This window comes from Apium graveolens, chromosome 6 (assembly GCF_009905375.1).
Source record: "Apium graveolens cultivar Ventura chromosome 6, ASM990537v1, whole genome shotgun sequence".
Lineage (NCBI taxonomy): Eukaryota > Viridiplantae > Streptophyta > Magnoliopsida > Apiales > Apiaceae > Apium > Apium graveolens.
This window is the reverse complement of record NC_133652.1, coordinates 2315746-2331118: the sequence shown is the minus strand read 5'-3', so window position 1 is coordinate 2331118 and position 15373 is coordinate 2315746. Positions and strand designations below refer to the sequence as shown.

The 15373-nt window shown below is 32.2% G+C and overlaps 2 non-coding genes and 1 pseudogene across 2 annotated transcripts; all 3 read right to left on the bottom strand.

Annotated features, from left to right (window-relative positions):
- Window positions 1–6907: 6907 nt before the first annotated feature.
- LOC141669689 (U6 spliceosomal RNA) lies at window positions 6908–7010 on the bottom strand. Its single transcript, XR_012553957.1, has one exon. It is a non-coding gene; the product is annotated as a U6 spliceosomal RNA (small nuclear RNA).
- A 2597-nt stretch (window positions 7011–9607) lies between these two features.
- Window positions 9608–9765, bottom strand: LOC141669286 (U1 spliceosomal RNA). Its single transcript, XR_012553573.1, has one exon. It is a non-coding gene; the product is annotated as a U1 spliceosomal RNA (small nuclear RNA).
- A 386-nt stretch (window positions 9766–10151) lies between these two features.
- On the bottom strand, window positions 10152–10276 carry LOC141669461 (U5 spliceosomal RNA; annotated as a pseudogene).
- Window positions 10277–15373: the final 5097 nt, after the last annotated feature.

Below are 15373 nucleotides of genomic sequence, written 5' to 3'. Positions count from 1 at the left end.
ATTATCTAAAAAAATAATGTCACAGTTAATTGTGTATTTAACTTTTAAAAGAATACTATATGTATTATATATGTAAAATATAATATTTATTTATTAGTATTAGTAACCGGTTAGATTCGATTTTTATCGGTTCGGTTAGAAGGTATAAGGGGAACCAAATCATTTAAATCGGTTCGATTTTTTATTTTTCGATTTCGGTTCGTTTTTTTCCGGATTTTTTCGGTTTCAGTTTTTTGCTCAGACCTGTATGCATATTCTTTCTTTATCTTGCAATTGGAGCTAAAAAACTGCGCATTTTTTATATTCAACATATTTGTTTTAAAAATCTATTTAGTTGAACCGCTCAATATAAGAACATATTTGAATTTATTAAATATATATTTTTTAACTTTTTCAATATGCCCAACCATTATAGTACATTTTGTTTTAAATTTACCTATTTTATTTAACAAATTTCATTTATAGAATATTTAGGTCCGTAACATGCCAATCTATTTTAAACTTTAAAATTATAACATTCTCAATTATAATACCCACTCCGTTTCACTCATTTTGTCAAATCAGATTTACATCTTTTATTTAATCGCATCTTTTTTTGTCGAGATCATATTCAACGACCTAATACCTACCAAAAATATATATTATTTTTCAAATAAATTAACGTAATTAACATTTAAAATAATTTATCAAAAAAACTAACACTTACATTACCATATTAACTGAATATCAACAATAATTTTGGGCATTAACAATAGTTTTGAAAAATACACAATACAAAATGTGGTTAAATGTTATATTAATAATAAGATAGCAAATGTGGGAATTAATCTGTACATCGCATCAGTTACAGACTTCCAATATTTAAAAGTTGTTAGTTGATTGTTCGGTATAACGTGGTTAAATATTATATAAACTATAAGATAACATATGTTGGAATCAATCTATGCATGATAAGGGTTATCGGCTCTCTCTATTTATTTAATAGTTGTTATTGATTATTTGATATAGTTATTTTGTACGATAAATAACAATCATTAGATCTTAGGCAAAATATGAGAACCCTTAGATGTAATGATAAAATAATATTCATTATATTAATATCTTAATTACTACTATAGGTCATGGGTTCAAATCCTCTTACAGCAAATGATCAAAATATCTTATTTCGGGTTTCAACTGTCCAAAATAAAATTGCGCGTATTCAATTTTTTAGAATTCTGTAAAGAACATGTAATTGCCACATGCGTGTTTCCTTTTTGAACTTGAATGAATACGCACGTACTCAAGTAAAACCGATATGGAACACATAGAATTTTTAAAAAATAAACACGCATCTCCCAAATGCCTATTCAGTGAATATTTTGGACGGAATATCCCGTCAAATTGTATTTTGAGTACTTGCCCCCAAATAATGAGTATTTTGGTTTTTCACCCTCATTTATTTGACTCAAAATACAATAAAGTATATTTTATTATCACTTACTATCTTTTTCAATTAATTCCCAACTACTAATATATATTTAAATTAAGATCATAAAAAATATGTTAAAAGTTATCCGCGCACCGGTTATATGCTGGCATATATTTATACGATTTATTGATCGACTCGAAAATTACTTTTTACCCTCAGATCACAGATTACGAAAATTATCTACGGACTTGAAATTATATATCGATGTTAATGGGATCCAACAAATAGTCTTCGAAAATCAGCCTTGAAAAGGGAAATTTTGAGGCGTAAGAGCATCTCCAACCCATGTTCATATGTTAGCTATATCCTACATGGACAACAAATTTTAACTACTGGTCATATTTTTGCTTCTCCAAGACACAACCTGTTAGCTAAATTTTTAGATAACGCTAAAATGATCCTCCAAATTTATTGATTGAGTAGCCATTATCTATAATTGTCACATCAGCTACGCCCAATTAAAAATATTAAAGTAATATTTTTTTTATAGATCTAATGGTGTAAAATTATCCACATGATCTTGATATTTTAAAACTAATAATTTATTATCTAAAAAATAAGCTAATCATTATTGATAATAGCATTGAAACAAAATATCTTTTTCATCATCTAAATTTTAGCTAACTATTATTTTATATTATTTTAAAGCATCTCCAGCCCACATGACCTGTTAGCTATATTGTGTAGGTATACTGTGTAGGTGTCAGGAAAATATAGCTATTCACTAGAGAAATGTGGCTCCAACCATCAACTCCTGTAGCTATAATTATAACAATCCTATTTTGATATTTCAAATTTGTTGAATCATGGATGAAATATAGATATCATCTAAAATATATCCAACTATCAATTTTTCTTTCTCTTCCTTTTTTCTTCTCTCTCCAAGTACAAATATATACTTTCATCTCCCATTTTATTTTCATAATAATAATAAAATATTGTTTTTAAAAATATAGCTAATTATTATAACTAATATTGTTGGAATACAACATTTTACAAGTTCGACAAATTTGAGCTAACCATTAATTTATATTATTTTAGCTAATCATTTTAAATATATCCCTTTAAAAATGCTCTTCTAACCAAAATGAATAACCCCAGAGATGCTCCAAGCTGCCACTCGTGCACAGTTCATGTACATGGACAAGCATCACGGTTTCCAAGACACTCAAAGCATGTTTGAGTGTGTGTAATACACGTACACCTACTTCAGAGTTCAGAGTCCTCCTCTCTCACGCATAAGGCAGTGTTTGGTTTTGTAAGAGTTTATTATTCTAGACTAGATATTATTATTGACGAGGGGAGGGTTTTTTGGGATTCTCAAAACTCAAAAATGAAAGAGAAGTGGCGTCTTTTTCCGGTATACAACTCTTTTCTCCGATCTGCTTTCTTTAAGTTGTTTAGATTTTGTTTCCTTTTTTGTGCTAATATTTTTTATGGTCCTGTTTTTGTTTTTGTTTTTAAAATTATTAATCATATTTATGTTTTGGAGTATATGAACCTTTAGCAATTATGTTGAAGGATTAGGAGCCATAGAGTGACGGCTTAAAATACGTGTTAGTGCAAACAAAGTGTTATTGCAGTGATTAAGCTCTTGTATCTCTCGCGGGAGTCACGAGTTCGACTCCGGGTGGTGGATGCGCACAACTCTCTCAAAACATGTTATCAAACAATCATCCAACCTCTTAAAATTTATTAATTATTTTAATGTTTTGGAGTATATGAACCTTTAGCAATAAATGGCGAAGGATTAGGAGCCATGGAGTGACTTAAAATAAGGGTTTTTTTGTAAAGTCAACGAGAAAAATACTCATGGTCAGTGGCGGATCTAGGTATGAACATAAGGGGGGTCGCGAAAAAAATAACCATATATTAGAACAATGTTAAATTACTCTGAAATCGTTTCATGATTTCTTCATTTTCAATTGTTTGAAAAATAACTCTCTCAATATATGTTATCAAAACGGTGATTAGATTCTAAGATATATGCTTTCTGGTACATAAGAACATGGTCTTATACATGTTTTTTTAAATAAACGGGTCTTATCCGACCCGTTTAGCATTCGTGTACTTAAGGGTAAACACATATCTGTAACTCATCGTTTCGTGTATAAAAATAAATAAATAAATAATTTAATAAATATATAAAATATTATATAGTTTGATATAATTTTACATATAAATATTTATATATATATTACAAATATATATATTTACATATAATTGTATATTTTTGGATATATCTTTATAAATATACATGAATTTTATGTATATATGCATATAATATTATAGTAATATGTATATTTATATAAATGAATATACAAATATTAAAAAAATTATTAAAAAATTTATTATTTCGTGTACTTTCGTGTCGTGTCGTGTATCTAAGGACTAAGGGTAAACACATATCCGTACCCGTTTAGATTTCGTGTTCTTTCGTGTTGTGTACTTTCGTGTTCGTGTACCAAAAAGCTGAACACATATCCATTTATATCGTGTCGTTCTCGTGTCGTTTTATCGTGTTGTATACCAAATTGTCAGCTCTACTGGTATGACTGCATTAAGATATTCTTTTGATCTCATGTGCTGTTTTGAATGACTCGGGGATTTCTACTAATATCAAGGAATTCATCTTTCTACTCAAAGTTTTTGACCAAGTGGCTGTCACTGCAATTGTCAACAATATATTCTTCCGGTCTTCATCGTTTCTAGAGTTATGCTTGAGGCAAGTAAATAGAAAGGAAGGATGGATAAATATTGTGCATTCCAAAAATTTACCTACGAGAAGTTAACTTGTATAACATCTAAAGCAGGTATGGAAAAATAAATCAGTACAAGTACTATCTGCATTCTGTTTTTTAAAGTTACAGAGGACAAAAAAATTACATCTCCGTGTAAGAAAATAAATGCACTCGGTTCAATTGCAAATCTACTTTCTTTTGTGGACCTTTTTAGTCCAAAATTCAAGGTGGAAATCATTTGATGTAATTCCGTTCCATTTTTTTATATTTTCTTTTATATGTTTTGTTTATGTTTTATTCGAACAAAATTAAAAGCTGATTCTATACATTAATTGACCTCTTGCTCAAATTTCATTCTTAATATGTAGGCATCACTTCTCATAAGGAAATGCTCCATCAGCCATTTAACTTTTGGAGTTGAGACGGGAATCAACATTTGGCTGGTTCAGACATTCGGGGTTGTTTCGTACGTCCCTTCAAATCAGAGGTTATAATGATGAAGTATGTAATGATAATATGTTATTATGCAATCATGTCCCTTGCCTTAATAGTTATGTTCTCACTGTTGAACCAGTATATTCAGACACGTGAGTTAGGATTTAGTTATCCCTTAAGTGGGTGTATTGCATAAATTTTAGACCTTGAATTGTAGACTTAACAACTATGTGAATATATTGAAATAATTACGACACAGATGGACGAGTTTGTTAAAACACTTCAGAGTTTGGTAAACCCTTTTAGTCGGTGGATTGCATTAGTCTTGTAGCTTGAATTGCTCGGAGATCCATACAGAAACCCCCTTGAAGATAGGATATTAATATTCCGCTCTAAGTGATAAGCACGCGTTATTTTTTAGTAAAAGGTGAATAATTTGCTTTGTGCTCATCACAGGTCACGTGGTTGCGTTCAAGTAGTAGAAATCCGGACAGCTCTTTGATATGTGATGTTGATAATGTTTACCTTATTCGTGCAATGTGGAATTTCTTTGAAGTCCCAAGAAAATAAATAACCATATGGAACTTGGTAATTCTAAGAGGGGCTTGTATAATTCTGTATAAAATTCTCAACCAGGTGGGCTGAATATTTGTTAATTTGTTCAGCAGTATGAATATAGACGTGTAATATGTGGATTGGTGATTCTAGAGTTTTTTGTAGCAAGGTGAAATTATGTGCAGGATGTACTGATTGTACGCTTGAGAATTATTCGCTGTTAGCTTTCTTTGTGTAATCTGTTAGCTTGTGACAAGCTGTAGTTCAACCTAATGTGTATACTGTCACTGTAGAAAAGGATCGTAACAGAGCCTTAAGTGCCTCTAATCTGCCAGTACTTTTTCCTTGTGCAAGTACCTGTTGATATTGCAGCCTATAACCTGTTAAGCAAAACTCTGCTTTACATAATTGATTTGAATAAAAATGATTAATAATGTATATTTGATTCAATGCAGCAGCAAGGAAGCAATTTGTTACGTGTACAAAAGTTTAAAGAACGCTATTTACGGTGAAAAACATAAGCGGGCATGAATCTGGTAAGGGCGCAAAGTTAGCTAAATTGAAAAAGTTTTCTTGTGTACAGTGACACTTCTTAAGATACTATTTATCTCCATCAGGAAAGATCACCTCCTCCATTAAGTCGTTCAATGTGTCTATGCGAAAGAGGTATTCATTTCACATGCACATGAAGCATGCAAATGTAATTTATAATTGTACAAGTCAGTTAATTTTTGTTACTTTTTCTTGTTTACGATATTCTGTTAATTGCTACAAACTTATCTTTTTTTGTGTACGTGATCATGTTGATTGCTACAGATTTATCTCATTGGATCCAATGACAGCTTAATTAGATAGGGATTATAGCTTTTGATTTATCTCGAAACTTAAATTCACAAGCATATCATATCCGAGCGGGCTTAAGAATCCAGGATGGAAACCTCAATTTGTGCAACTAGAAACCTTTTGATCTCTTAATTGTCAGTCGTACATTTAAAAGAAGGTGACTTCATGGCTAGGTTCAAAAGGGCATGATATAAAAGGCTTAGTGCATGTTTCTAGATTTCACTTATAGATATGGTCCATTTAATATCTTGAATTTGAGAATTAAAATTCTAATTCTGCACCATTTAGTCGATATGTCAAAAATAAAGGACTAAACTAGGAACTGGCATATTGTGCGGTTAAGAATGGGCGAGTGCATACATAATTACTCTATAGAAGCTAGGAGGATGTGTGAGTGCATGCAGGTGCGAAGTAACTTTATAAGTATAGGCCATTGGTCAGAAGTAGTTAAAATTAGTTGTTACTATTAATATAAGTTATAACTTGTAAAGTAGTAATAGGTATTATATTAAGAGTGATTGTATTTTATTTGTATTCATCAGTTTTATTGAATAAATTAAAAATAGTGGACTCTAATGGTCATTCAATCAGTAAGGAAATCTTGAAGTACGTTTTTTTTTCTGGTTGGTTGTATCTTAGCTAATATTTTACAGTTAACCAATATATTTCGTACATATTGTGAATTTGTGATTGTAATTTTTTTCTATTTTTATGTAATATTTTTTTAAAATATATTCAAGGATCTTGGACTCCTAGAGGTTTCCTCCAGCCCTGATTTCATGGCTAGATTTTGAACAGAAAGATTTTGTGGGGAGCTTGTTTCAAACAAAACTATGGTCCATTTCCTAGATTTGATTGGCAAAAAAATTTGGACCATTTCTCGATTTGTGCGTGTCATCCTTGCGCAGGGGCCATGCTAATCTTCTCTGTATCGTTCCAATTTTATCAGATGCCCCCGAAGGAAAAATGTGTGTTATTAAACTGTTATTATATAAAGAATAAGTCAACACTATTCTTGGCCAATGTGGGAGATTTTTAAAAAGAAATCAAGTGTATGCCAACATGAAGGCTTCGAATCTATAATTGTGCTCATGCAATGCTTGATGCATTAGGTGTTATGGATAACAAAGCTGCGCGAGCATTGCGTTCCTATGGGATTGTTATGGCTTAAAGTTTTAGTAGACTGTTCTTTAAATTCTAAGCTAGTCACTGGTTAGTTTCCTGCTTATAATTTTTCTTGTTTGATGTTGTGCTTAAACTTTTCGTTTTGTTGTGCTCGTCTTTTAGTACAATTCATTCATGACATCGTACCATTCATATAGATCAGTGACTGGTTGACGTAAAAGGAGCATTTATTAGGTTACTGCAATTGATTCAGGAGCGATAAAATTATCAAAAGTGACGGCATCATTTTTTTCCTTTATAGTGTTGAAAAGCAGTAGTAAACCAAGGACAGAAGTGCAATTTCTAGAATCAAATGGTCGCTCTATCGTACTGCATGAAGTTAGTCTGCACTAATGTTGCAGGACATTCACTGCAAGCTGAAGCTGAAACATTCTCAGGTATCCCATAAAAAATAAATGTTGGTATTATGCAAATATTATGCCACCTTTTTTATGATTCTCATTTCTTGTGGCCTATTTCTTGTTTCTTGCTCTTTCGTTTTCCTTATTGGGAAGACTAAAAATTAGCTAGTTTCTTAGATATTGTATTCATGTTAGAAGCCTTATCTTAAACTTTTTTTTATGTCCAGTTTACTTGTAGAATATGATGAGAAGTTAATATTTTGGGGGTTATGAGGAGGAAATTTAGATTATTATCAGTTTGGAGGGACTAATGTATTGCTAATAAATACACAACACCGAGTTCAGGATTTAAAGTTGAGAAACTGAGATCACACAACATAGAAGTGTGTGGTTCATTTCCCGTCAATAGTTTGAGATCGCCAAAACAGATGGCACAATTTTGAAGTGCCTGTTTAATTCCCTTTCTGGTGGGACTAATGTATTGCTAATAAATACACAACACCGAGTTCAGGATTTAAAGTTGAGAAACTGAGATCACACAACATAGAAGTGTGTGGTTCATTTCCCGTCAATAGTTTGATATCGCCAAAACAGATGGCACAATTTTGAAGTGCCTGTTTAATTCCCTTTCTGGTGCATTCATGAGAGACAACCAACATAAGCTCCAACCTTTTTAGACCACATCAACTGTGAGCTTAAGTTGAGTACGTTGCTAAATCCAGTGAAAAGGCAGGGAAAGAAACATAACAAATGATGATGCACATCAGGCTGAAAAAATGACAACACATGAAAAAATGACAACAGCACCAGCATTTTAAAGATAATGGACTTTCTGGTGCATTCATGAGAGACAACCAACATAAGCTCCAACCTTTTTAGACCACATCAACTGTGAGCTTAAGTTGAGTACGTTGCTAAATCCAGTGAAAAGGCAGGGAAAGAAACATAACAAATGATGATGCACATCAGGCTGAAAAAATGACAACACATGAAAAAATGACAACAGCACCAGCATTTTAAAGATAATGGACTTGCCAAGAACATGCATGTTATACTTCCACCGACAGGAAATGGGAAGTTATCGCTGCTCAGTGGAACCTGCCTAGCGCAGTGCCTTCCACTTCAGTGACCATGAGCCCCAGGCCTCTCCATACTTGGAATGGGCATGCTTGTGAATTACTTAGCAGAGACCGACCTTCTGAACCATGCCAAATCTTCAACCATCTTAAATCTCTCACATGAGTTACAGGCCACCGCTACAAGGCCCAGATGTTGCAGGTGCTGAATCTCCTTTAATATAATGAAGCATTTATTCTTTTCTTGAAACGATGTGGGTCTTCTTTGTCTTGCCCAATATGCTATGAGTTGAGTTTCCTGCCTTTGAAATAACTTGGAATACATTCGTTAATACAGTAATTTTAGAAGCGATGGAATGAAAAATGAGGTAGATCTTCACAAATTTCACAAAAGGGCTAAGATATCCTAAACATGTGATGCAAAGTTAGTTCATACTCAATGTTAATGGATGAGTTCCAAATGCATAGGATATTTCAGTCTGTCCGCATGAATTGTGAGATGTTTGCATATTACGTTTTTTTAATCTCCTTTTCAAGGGTAAAAAGTTAAGACTGCAGAGTGCCGAATATTGAACCACATAAACTCCTCTCTTTAAAGGGTGAGATGTTTAGATAAAGAATCTTTTCTACTTAGAAATTTTCGTCACCACTTGAATGTGCAGACCTGGTTTTGCTCACCTCCATAATTGACGTTACTTTGGTCTGATTTAAAACATGTTTCATCCGTCCCTCCTAGAGGAAGACGGCTAAAAAAGTATTGAAGTTGAGAGTTGTGTGTCTTCACATGTGATTAGAGGGAGACAATGGGGACAAATTGTGACAGCAACAATCTTCAGGCAGTCCACTTTTTTTTGACAAAACCTTGTATTCGGTTATTTCATGCATTCCAGTCAGGCATGATAAATACATGACAACAAGGATAACATTTAACACAACACAATCTTTAAAACTATATTGGCGGGGGCTGCGCGAACGCAAGCCAACCCTAACACAAATTATGATGTAGACTCCACCACTTGGGTAGATCTTAGACAAGCACCCCTCCTAAGTGCAATGGAGGTCACTAATCTAGGCCATGAGCCTTCCTGATCGCCCATTGACCCCATCCAGGTAAGTATGTTACAAGGTTGGAAGTATGTCCATACTTATATCCATGTGGTAGTGTTTGATTTAGTATGTTATCGATGTGGGAATGTTGTGATCACTACTAAGAACACAAAAGCTATTAAGGTCTTTACAATAATCCTGGTGAGATCCGCTTCTCCTCTAGTTATGAATATGTCACAAAAATATGTATATACTCGGTAAAATTCTAAAAAAATGTGTATTACTCGTAAAATATTTAAAAAAATAATTAATATTAACAAGGGTGACCCATTTGATATTTTACTGTCTACAAACACCTTCAATTCTTTCTTACAATTTCTACAAGCCTGGGGCAAATTTATAATGAACCACTCATTATCTAATGCAATTTTTATAATTTTGATCTTAAATTGTAGGGAGCCAACGAAAAGAAAGGCCCTCCAAAAATAGGCGTATGCCACTATAAGTGAGGAGCACACGGTATTCTTTAGTAAAAGGCAAAAGAATAGTTTGCTTTATTTAGAGGTGTGCTAGACAATGTTTCAAAATATTTTTGACGTGGGTTACCATACGAACACTTGCACTTCGCAGTATATTGTCTTTTGGTGCTATTTAAATATAAAAAGAAGTAGTTTAGTAAAAGTCAAAAGAATAGTTTGCTATGTGCTCATCACATGGATGTGCTTAATTAGAAGGAATCCGGTCAGCTCTTTTATATGTGATGTTGGCGACTTCTCAAGTACCGCGCAACAATAGTCAATAGCTCATTTAATCGGCTATTATAAAGAAATTGGGGCCAGGAAACCTATAACATCTATTTTATAAAAAGATGAAATGCATTACACTGTAGTTTAGTAACGTATTCAGCTTCTTTGTTTTTGTGCCGACAGGCTATGGTTGATGTCTCCCCGAGAGGTTGAATGCACATGGCAAAATGATCAGGCATGCTTCGAATTGTGCTTGCTGTTTTGACCATCTTGGTTAAATGTTCTAGTGATTTTAAATGTTGTAATGCAGTCCATTTATGATTCTCCAATAAACTATTCTATATTTGTCGTATTTAGGTGCGGTTTGAGCTCATTTTCTTTGCTCTAAATCCTGACTTAGCGTTGTGGCTCCTTGGAAGGAATGGGACATACGAGGCAGAGGAGATGCTGTAGAATATGCTTAGAAACGTAATGTGCCCATCCCAGTAAAGAAAAATCCATTTATCGCAGAGACGGGAACCTGTGGCCTCAGTCCTGAGGTAATTCTGACAGTTGTATTATGCCTCATTTAGTTTTGGGATGATGAAACCTTTAATGAGTGCTAAATGTAGTGAAGAAATGAAGCAATTATTCTTCAAATGACTGATAAATGAGCAATATACATTTGTTAAACGGTCATTAATTAATAGCAGTTCTTGAATTATCCAATATGTACACGATAAGTCATGTTAGAACTCTCATACATGAACCATGTTGGGGCCGAGTTAAAAATCTGGTCAACTTTTATTGTTAGAGGAGCCATTCCTTATATTGGTATGGTGACAAGGGGATTTAAAGATACAATGTACTTGTCAATCTGTTGCAGGGCTGTTGTTACTTGGCATATAGTTATTTCAATCTCTTATAATTCTTTTTATCATGTTCAGAAACTTCCGTTGAATGTTTAATATCTTTCTTAGAACGTATACTCATTTATAAGGTAGTCATTTTTGTCAAAAAATCATTGTGAGGATATAAATCATTGTACAGATTCTCCAGCAGGGGTACATATATAGTAACGCCAAGTATGTATATCAAGAAGAATGGGCGTAAAATAAATAGCAATAACCTTAGCTGCCAAATGCTCAGCCTTAACCTACAACATATAAAGAACATATTAGAGGATATCAATTTCACATATTGATTTTGACTCCGTAATATGAGATGTTCATACAATCTTTTATGGCTAAAGACACTTCAATTTATCGAGATACTCACTCACACAAACACACACGCAAATGCACCTTGTAATCAGCTTAACAATATATATTTGTATTTTGGCGTGACACGTGATCCATAGAAGCATGGGAATACTTATTAGTCTAGGGGCATAATACTTATATCTTTTAGAGAATTGTATTTTGTATCCCTCAGTTTTGATCCAAAATCAATATTATACACCTATTTTCAGAAATTGCAATTTGCATCCTTCCCTTTGAAACTCGGTACAAAAAGCACCTTTTTTGCCTAGTTTCCTTTATTGGGCAGGGGAAAAATATGAATTTCAGTTTGAAAAATTAGTTAACAAATATTTATATGTTCTAAATTGTGTTAAAAATGAATTTTACATATATTTTATATTTTTCAATTTTTGAGTCATAGTTTCAAATTTAGTTTTTATTACATGGTGTTAATTCCAAAAATTTATAATTCACTAAAATTAATTTAAATTACATGTATATTAAATTTTAATATTAAATCAATTGCATCGATTATTTTTAAATAATGTGAAATTATTATTTTTTTTAGTGTAGGGGAAGAATTCATTATTATAAATATTTTTAGCTTTTTCGAATTATGACTACAAAATTTATTTAAAATTTATATTAAAATTCATATTTTATCCTCGTTATTTTAGTTATTTTAGTTGTAACTGACAAAGTGGTGCATTTTGCATACGAACTGAAAGTTAGGGGTTGCAAGCTGTAATTACCATTCAAATACTAATATACCAACTTTACCATTCAAACACTTAACGTTAACGATCATATTTGATCAAAAATTACAAAAGGGGTGCAATTTGTAACGGGTTTGAAAGAAATTGGATGCAATCTGCAATTGTTCAAAACAGGTATACAACTTTGAATTTTGTTCAAAACTAAGGGGTGCATTTTGCAATTCTCTCTATTTTACAATCACTAATTATAACTATATCAATTAATAAGTGATCATTGATTTATAATTTTATTCTAATATTAGCTTCTATTTGATGGCTAGCCTATATATTTGTAGAACTTGTATTGTTCGATTTGTTAAATATATTATGTTGCCCAAATATGGATCTACTTCCTTGATTTTTCATTTTTGGTATTTATATTCAAGTTCCGTCAAAAACTCACTTTTAATTTATTTTTTGTTTGAAAAAAGATTAGGATCTTCGACACAAATTTTAAGGCTCTAATCTACTATTATTACATAAATTATTGTAAAACCTTTTTCTTCTAGAAAAATATTAAATGTTTAATTTTTATTTTAAAAAAAAATCAAAATAAGTTATAGAATTATATTAGATAAGAGCATTAATATGTATGTCGGACTCTCTATTTCAAATATTAACAATCTATTGGGACGGAGGGAGTAGTTTACTAAGCCGCGCTTCACAATTTTTTTTTTTGCATTTCTTATCTGATTTTTGTCATTCTGAAATTATGAATAATAAATAAATATAATAAGTCAGAAAGTTTAAAAAATTGTTCTCTCGTTAAACATTTCGCTCTCTCATTATTCACAAATATAATATCATAAAATTATATTATTTATTATTCAATAATCAATGTAATATTTTTTTTTAAGTTAGAAAAAAATATTGTATAACAGAAAACTGAGAGGATATGTAAATATATTAATACCAATTCTCTCATGTCCCCTCCCGCCATTACATTGGTCTATCTGTGTGTTAGGTATGAAATGCACATATAGGGGGGTGAATGTGTATTTCTTGATTTTTTTAAAATTTTAGAAATTACTTTCAAGAAAATCAAATTTGTGTTTAGGCTATGGAACTCAACAGACCAAATAGAAATTTGCAGTAATTATCAATTAATTGTAAAAGACACGGAAAATAGTTATCAAAATTTACTTGATCTTTATATTAAAAATCAAATATGTTGTGTTACAAATCCGATTTCTTGAATGTTTTAAAACTCGTCTACTTCTTCAGAGAATACAAGAAATCCTAGACTGTTTTGTTGCATTGGTACTAAGGACCCATGACATGTTTTATAGATCAACATGCACAGTTTACAGAAATTGCACTAAAAAGACTAACATATTTTCTAAAGTATTTTTGTCTAATTTTATTTTAAGTGCTGCAAATTTGCATACAAATTTCTAGGCATGTGACCCTCCTTTGTCCAGTTCATCTTGACCCTTGATCTTGCACTCTTCAAGCTGTATTTGTAGACTTTCCATGTTTGTTGACTGATAATCTTGAATCTTCAGGATAGATTCATTCTGTAATTGAAGTTGTTATCGAGATCTTCAAAGTGTATAGAGATATTTGTATCGAGATGTAGAATTCCTACATGTGTAGATGATTTGTCGGCATCTCCACTTCTCTACATGTGTAGATGATTTGTCGGCATCTCTACTTCTCTACACGTGTTTGGACTTGTCGGTATCTCCACTTCTCTACATGTATTTTGACTTGTCGATGTCTCCACTTCTCTACATGTGTTTTGACTTGTCGATATCTCCACTTCTCTACATGCCAAATTGACTTGTCGACATCTCCATTTCTCTACAGGTCAAATTGACTTCTCTACAAGTAAATAGATTTCTCTACAAGTAAAGAGACTTCTCTACAATCCAAATTGACTTCCCGATATATTTCTTCACGTTTCTTGATCTGTGACTTCTTGACATTTGACTTAAAATATTTTTCAATCTACAACTTTATTTTTCACCAAACAGTTTATCTTCATTATGAGGCATAATCAGGCTTGATCTTCTTCCGAAGATTTATTCCTAACTTGTTGGTTGTTTACTACAAAAATACTCTAGTCTAGTTTATTCAAACATTTTTACAGACTCAAGAAATACCATAACAGATTACATAAAATTACAATTCAATTGAATCTTAGGATTGTCGAAGTGACCTGGTCTTGTTTTGTTAAGGCACGTTTTGCACAATAAATGTGATTCTTCTATATGTTGACTAACCACTCCACTCCAGAATCTTCATGTTATTGATTATATAAACCAAATAGGAAAACAAATGCATTCAATATTTTATGAATGAATATTAAATAATACTTCTATCAGAAAAAATATTAAATAAGACAATCTTTAATATGGTGAAAGCTGCTTATCCCGTTCACTAAATTTTATTATAACGAATCAACACTGATTTTTGACAAATACTTAAATTACTATTTTGGTATCTTCAACATTTTTAGTACTCTAACATTTCTAATAAAATGTATTGGTCGTTGTTTGTGTTATTTGGTTTTGTATATTTGAAATGCACATATATGCTTTTACTTAGCTTCTTGACTTTCTACATTAAAAGGTTCCTCGAACACCGTAGATTCTCTTTTGATGACTGCATCGAGGATTATTTGACTTTAACCGGCCTAATTTCAAATAAGTATCTGACTAATAAGGTCTTGGGAAGTGTGGGTATACTTTGGTAGGTGAAAGAGATAATGTCTTAAGGGCTGGAAAGGAGATTAGAGATGTTATGGTAGGCGGAGGAGAGCACGGGAGGGTATTGATGCATGGAGGATATGATGGAAGTGTTATGGTGCCTAGAGGACATAATGAAAGTGTTATTGTTCCTGGAAAAGAGGTGTTAAATATGGGAGGGCACCTTGAGAGGTGTGTTCAGAGAAAGGGAGATCTAGGCAGTTTTTTGGCAATCAGAGATATCGTAACCGGAAAGTACCATGATGCA